Source organism: Cucurbita pepo, chromosome 16 (assembly GCF_057944985.1).
Source record: "Cucurbita pepo subsp. pepo isolate OVF chromosome 16, ASM5794498v1, whole genome shotgun sequence".
Classification (NCBI taxonomy): domain Eukaryota; kingdom Viridiplantae; phylum Streptophyta; class Magnoliopsida; order Cucurbitales; family Cucurbitaceae; genus Cucurbita; species Cucurbita pepo.
In genome coordinates, this window is record NC_141813.1 from 7,176,126 (window position 1) to 7,182,617 (window position 6,492).

General features: G+C 36.3%; 1 non-coding gene across 1 annotated transcript; it reads right to left on the bottom strand.

Annotated features, from left to right (window-relative positions):
* Nucleotides 1–778: 778 nt before the first annotated feature.
* TRNAA-AGC (transfer RNA alanine (anticodon AGC)) lies at nt 779–851 on the bottom strand. The gene has a single exon. It is a non-coding gene; the product is annotated as a tRNA-Ala (tRNA).
* Nucleotides 852–6,492: the final 5,641 nt, after the last annotated feature.

A 6,492-nucleotide genomic window follows, 5' to 3' on the forward strand; every position in this document is an offset into this window, starting at 1 on the left:
AATTTGATTCGAAGCTATCTCCTAATAGAGGGGGGCTCAATTAGACTTTGTTGTAAGATTCGACCATATCAATTTGAATAGCGTTCTCCAACTATAAATATTGAACTCCAAAGTATTCACGAGCAAAGTATGTTTGTTGAAACTATCTATAAAAGTGTTCCAAAGTGAGTCGTGGAGAAGATTTGCTTTAAAATCTAGTTCCAATTAAGGATGTCAATGATGAAGAAGTTTAAGCTGTTGGAAGGTTTGCCGTAGAAAATTTCAGAGGTGGTAGATATAATTTAATTTACAAGCGTGTGGTGAATGGTCTTTTTAGTCCCATATAGGCTTTGACCCCAAATTTTATATTATTGTGATAGAAGCTATAAATGACAATAATATTCATTGGTCAGATATTGCAATTGTGAAGAAGTTTCGTCATATGCATCGGACGCTACCGTCATCCTATAAACTCTTATCTTTTGTGGAATTCATCAAATTCTCTCTCCATAAGTAGCAGTATAACTACTAGATTGCTTTCTTTACTTACAATAAGTCCTCTCTCTATATGTGCTTGTGGGACATTACTCTCTTTTATCTATAAAAATGGCATAGCCATAATGTTATAATAATCCTTATATAAGTATCTTCCCTCTCTCTCTCTCTCTCTCGTACCCCCCTTATACATAACATGTTAAATTAACTCATACTTAAAAAAATATTTTCTCTCTTTTGGAGATATCCCCGTACCTCTCGCATGCCAAGCGAGCTCATACTTAAAAAAATATTTTCTCTCTTTTGGAGATGCAGGGTATCGATCCCTGTACCTCTCGCATGCTAAGCGAGCGCTCTACCATCTGAGCTACATCCCCACAATCATTGCATCACAAAACCCTAAATTTTCCGTCATCAATAATAGTGAAAATGAAGAAATATTGCTACCCAACATGTCATGAATAAGGAAAAATTGAAAAAAAATAATATATTTTTAATAATGGATAGTCTTATTATTTTTGTAGATGCAGGGTATCAATCCCCGTACCTCTCGCATGCAAAGAGAGCACTCTACCATCTGAGCTACATCCCCATGATTTTTATATCATAAAACCCTAAATGTCCCATCATCAATAATAGTGAAAATAAAAAAATATCAAAATATTAACAACAAATAGTTTGGTTTGGTAATGCGGGGCATCGATAATTGTGAAACTAAAAAAATATAATAACAAATTAAATACTTTCTTTTGGAGATGCGGGTTATCAATCCCCGTACAACTCGCATGCAAAGCGAGCGCTCTACCATCTAAGCACCAAGCTTGCCAACGGACTTACTGCGCTTCCCGCGTCTTACCACCTGGAACACAAGGGCTATTCGCTCATAATCCAAATCCTTCTGATTTTGCTTATCCTTCTCCTGGTTTCTGCAATATCGATTTTAAAGATCGAGAAACTCCTCTTCCCTCACAAAAATTGAGTGGCTCTGATACCATTCTCTTTGCTTAATGACTTGAGCCCTTAAAATTGATATGAGCTCTATCATCCTAGCTTAATTAATACTTAAATACATATTTTCAATACATATTTTTACATATTTTTACATAGAGGTACGTATTTACATGAAAAGAAAGAGTACAATAATAGGAAAAATTCAAAATAAAAAAGGTGCCAAAAGAAGGATTGAATGGAATATGTCAGGGAACATATTCCATTCACGGACTTTTTTTTTTTTTTTTTTTTTTTTTTTTTTTTTTTTTTTTTTTTTTTTTTTTTTTTTTTTTTAATTTAGTTTAACGACTATTCAGTCATTGAGATGATGATATCTACAAAGGTGGTTGTGAATCCAAAAATGGATCATTGAGATCATAGATCGTGTCTTCATCTTCTTCCTCTATAATAGAAGGAGAAGATGTTGAACCGACTGATGTGGCTTCTTGAAGAAGCTTTTGAAAATCAGCTTCCGAAGTTGTCTGGGCTAATGCGGCGAGTAGCCTCGACTTTGAATTAAGAAATTCAGAGGTCTTCTTCTTGGATAAATCCTGAAGGTGGCCATTCTCAGATAGCCAGACCTTTACCGCTTTGATGTCTGCGTGGGTATAAGTATATTTATCCCACCATTTGATTTTGATAATTTTGAAGACCTGTTTTATTTGGTCTTCGTTCTCTTTTATTTGAAAATTCCAGGTTAATATCCAAGGAATTTGAAAATATACGCAAAAGCGCATGGTCAATGGAAATGGGATTTTGAATATGTTTTGAACAAAATAGTGGAAAGATTCTTGGATTGGAACTGGAAATATATCTTTGGCTGATCCAAAGATTTTCCACCATTTGATGAACCAAAATGGGTAATGAATTTTATGAGCATTTTGGCAGAATTGAATGAACCATGAATGCTCGTAATTTTGATACCAAATGACATTGAACCATGCCATCTGATAGTCTCTGTATGAGTAAGAATGAGGAACAAAAGGTTTTGAGAATGTCTTTTCCGTGTATGGGTCTTGATTCCAATACGTCGGATTCATGACTTTAAAAATTTTTAATTTTGAATACGCGATTTTCGAAGGATCATCGCGACTCGGAATATGAGTAATTTCGACGGACTTTGTGTCGACTAGAATGAATTCATAAAACCTTCTGGTTTTATGAAGATCTTCTGGGATATAAAAGAATCCCGATGGATAGGCTTTTTTAACGACTTCGCCGATTTTCGGGTCGTCGTATTCTGGTTCTACCAGAGCTTCTGGTATAGACACAGATTTTTGAAAATAGGTTTTGATTTCCGGAATTGGAGAAAAACGAACGGGAACAACCGCGTCCGAATAAGTTGAGGGGACAGAAGGTCCCTTTGAAGTGGAAGAGACAGTGGGTCTCGATGGAGTAACGGCAGATGGCCGTGTTGAAGAGGCTGAAGGCCTCGTCGGAGTGATAACCTCCGCCTGTTTTTGAGAAAGCTTTGCTTTAGATCTGGTCACCAATGTGAAGCCAGAATCCATTGCATAGCTATCGGATGTCATTGGAGCAGGTGTGCTTGAAGAAGCATTGGGCTTCTTCCCTTTTTCTATCCCTTTCTTTCCGGTCATTGCTGAGAGATGGGTTAGGGAGAATTTTTCTTTGAGAGTAAGAACTCTCTTGAGAGGTAATCTGCCAAGGGGTTTTCGATCCCTTTTATAGGCAAAATCTGAAAGTCGAAGCAAGATAAAATGGCTTGCCATCTAGCAAAAATTTGTTTAGACACAAGATTCTTGACATCTTTTTCTAAAACAAATTTAGATGCCCTTGAGTCGGTTTTGATAACAAAACTTTTGTTAATCAAATCACTTTGAAATTTTTGTACACAAAGTACTATTGAAAGTATTTCTTTCTTTACTGTTGAGTAATTTTTTTGAGTAGAATTCCATATTCCAGAATGGAAACGGACAATGGATTCTTTCTTGTCAAGAGACTGTTTTAGGATTCCTCCATATCCAATATCGGATGCGTCGGTCTCCACTATTAAACTAGCCCTTGGGTTTATCAGCGATAAACACGGAATTGACTTGACAAGGGATTTGATTTTTTGGACTGTTTTGGTATGTTCTTCAGTCCAGGGCTTTGGATTCTTTTTGAGTCTCTCAAAAAGTGGCTTGCAGATGGGTCTGATATTTTGAAGGAAATCAGACACATAATTGAGGCATCCCAAAAATCTTTGTAGTTGGGTCTTATCTGTAATTTGATCTGGAAAGTTTGAGGCAAACTCAATGGACCTTTGAATGGGTTTTATTAAACCCAAATGAATTTCAAATCCCAGAAAACGGATTTTTGTTTGAAAAAGTTTAATTTTGGGTTTAGACACAACTAAACCGTTTCTTTTGACTGTCGTCAAAAATGTTTGAAGATGCTTAAAGTGTTGATCGATGTTTTGAGAAAAAATTAGAACATCGTCAATATAAACAATTGAAAAGTCTTGAAAAGGATTGAAAATATCATTCATAATCTTTTGAAATTCGGATGGAGCATTTTTTAGCCCAAATGGCATAACGTTCCATTCGTATTGTCCAAAAGGGACATTAAAAGCCGTTTTGTACTTGTCTTTTTCTGAAATCTGGATTTGCCAAAATCCTGATTTCATGTCAAATTTTGAAAATATTTTTGCATTTGAAATTCTTTGCATTAAATCTGATTTATTTGGAATTGGATATCTAATCCATTCCAAAACCTTATTTAAGGGTTTGTAGTTAATTACCAGTCGCGGGACTCCACGTTCCTTTTCTGCCTGGTTGTTGACGTAAAAAGCCGCACATGACCAGGGGCTCTTTGATGGTCTAATAAGGCCTTTCTGCAAAAGATCATTAATTTCTGCTTTGCAGAATGTTAGTAATTCTTTATTCATTTGAATAGGTCGGGCTTTCGTAGGAATATTTTTCTCCTCGAAAGCTTTGATATAAGGAAGATCAACTATATGCTGTTTCCTATTCCAAAAGGCATTTGGGATATTTGAACAAACTTCTTTTTCTAATTGAGTTTGTAAAGTTTTGATTTTAAACTGGACAGATTTGTTTTGAATTTGCTCTTCTATTCTTTTGAATGAAATTTCTTCTTTCAAAAAAGAAATTTGTTTTTCTTTGTAATTTAATACATTTATTGATTGAATAATTGTATTCCTTTGAAGGTTATTTATTTCGCTAATCCTTATGGGGGAAAGAAAGTTAAATTTTATCTTCTTTCCTAAGGCTTTTGATTCTAACCCTTTTTCAGTTATTCTAAAAGGATATAATTGAGTAATGAAAGGAGTACCTAAGATTAGTTCTTGTCCTAAATCTTTTACTAGAAGAAAGGAATTTACGAAGCAAATTCCATCATTGCAAACATGAACTTTTGATAGTTTGTAATTAATTTTGAGTTTGTTGTTGTTAGCACCTCTAAGGCCCTCAGTAGTTTTTTCAAAATACTTTGTAGGTATTAGGCCTTCTTGAATGCAATTTTGATCGGCTCCAGTATCTATGAGAGCCTTTAGTGTGATTTTGAAATCATAAATTTTTAAGGTAACGAGAGCGTACCATTTTTGAAATTGAGAGGTGGTGATGGCTCCAACGAAGGAACTTTGAAAATCTTCTTCGTCCAGGTTTGGTTGCACCGTTTCCTTTTGTGCTGGCAGCCTTTCCTGAAGATTGAGAATTTCTTGACGAAGCGTATAGGATTCTGACCTGGTTTCAGATCTTAGCACCTGTATTTCTTGTTTGAGATTATTAATCTCTCTTTGTAAATCTTGAGTAGTGAGTTCCCTCGGTTTTTCAAATCTTTGGAGAACAGATTGGAGTCTGTAGGGATTTCTTTCTTCTTTTTCAGTCGGCTTAGAAATTGTCATGGCATCCCTAAGTCGTTGAGCAATCTTCTGTTGAATTTCTGGGTCTTGAACCTTTTCTACTACTTCGAGTAGAATTTCTTGATCTTTGGTAAGGACATTTATGCATCCTTCGCACGTCCTTTTTCCTTCTTGTTCTGATTCGTATTCAGTGCTAGAATATGAATCAGATTCTTCTTGGAGTTCAAGGATTTCTCCCTCGCTTGATTGCTCTGAGTCGGTTAGGGTCAGTCGCAATAGCTGATTTTTCAGCTCTTGATCTATATCCAACTCATTGATCTTTCCCCTGATTGGACACTTGTTAGCATAGTGTCCTTCTTCACGACATTTGAAGCAAGTTTGCTTTTTCTTTCCTCTATGGGTTTTTGTGGGAATATACTTCCTTCTTGAATATGTTGGCTTCTGAGACTGCACGGGTTTATTCCGATATGTTTCTCTAGGCCGGTATGAATGATAAGGTTTTGGATGCGTCTTAACCTTTTTTCGCCTGGAGGTTGAGGGAGCTTCTATTCCCTTGCATCCATATTGATCGCAAAATCTACCAAGCTCTTTTCTGTTTGATATCGAAGAATTGAGCTTGTTTTGAATCTTTGACTCATTACAAAGTCTGAGCCCTTCTTCTATGATGAAGGATGCTATGGATCCGTATGACAAAGTTTGCCATGGAATTGTTCCATTGTACTTTGTCTTAAGACCATCTTTGATCCTTCTTGAGAAGTGTTTTGGTAGTCCATTGACGAAATTCTCTTTCCAGAATTCCAACGAACTATCTGTTCTAATAAGAACTTTGCTGAAGTACATGTCTTTGTACCACCTGAAGTCACCTAAGGTAGGGCATTTCAGATTCATGAGTATTTCGGCAGATCTCTCCTGGTATTTTAGAGGGTCGCCGACGAAGAATTCTATGAGGGTATATATGAGGGTGTTGACGGCATCCTCTATCTTTTCATGTTGTACCTCGGTCCTAGTTGATGGACCTTCTTCTTTGATAATTTGAGTAGTTGGTCTAATGACATAGTGGTTTAATATCTGTTGGCGGGTTGTTTCGTCGAGATATTTGTCCCACCAATCCTTGAGTTGCCCGGTAAATCCGGTTACCAAAACTTGAGCTATCTGATGGTCGGATTTATGGCCTTGTAATTTATACGCGCCTGCGGCCATCATCATCT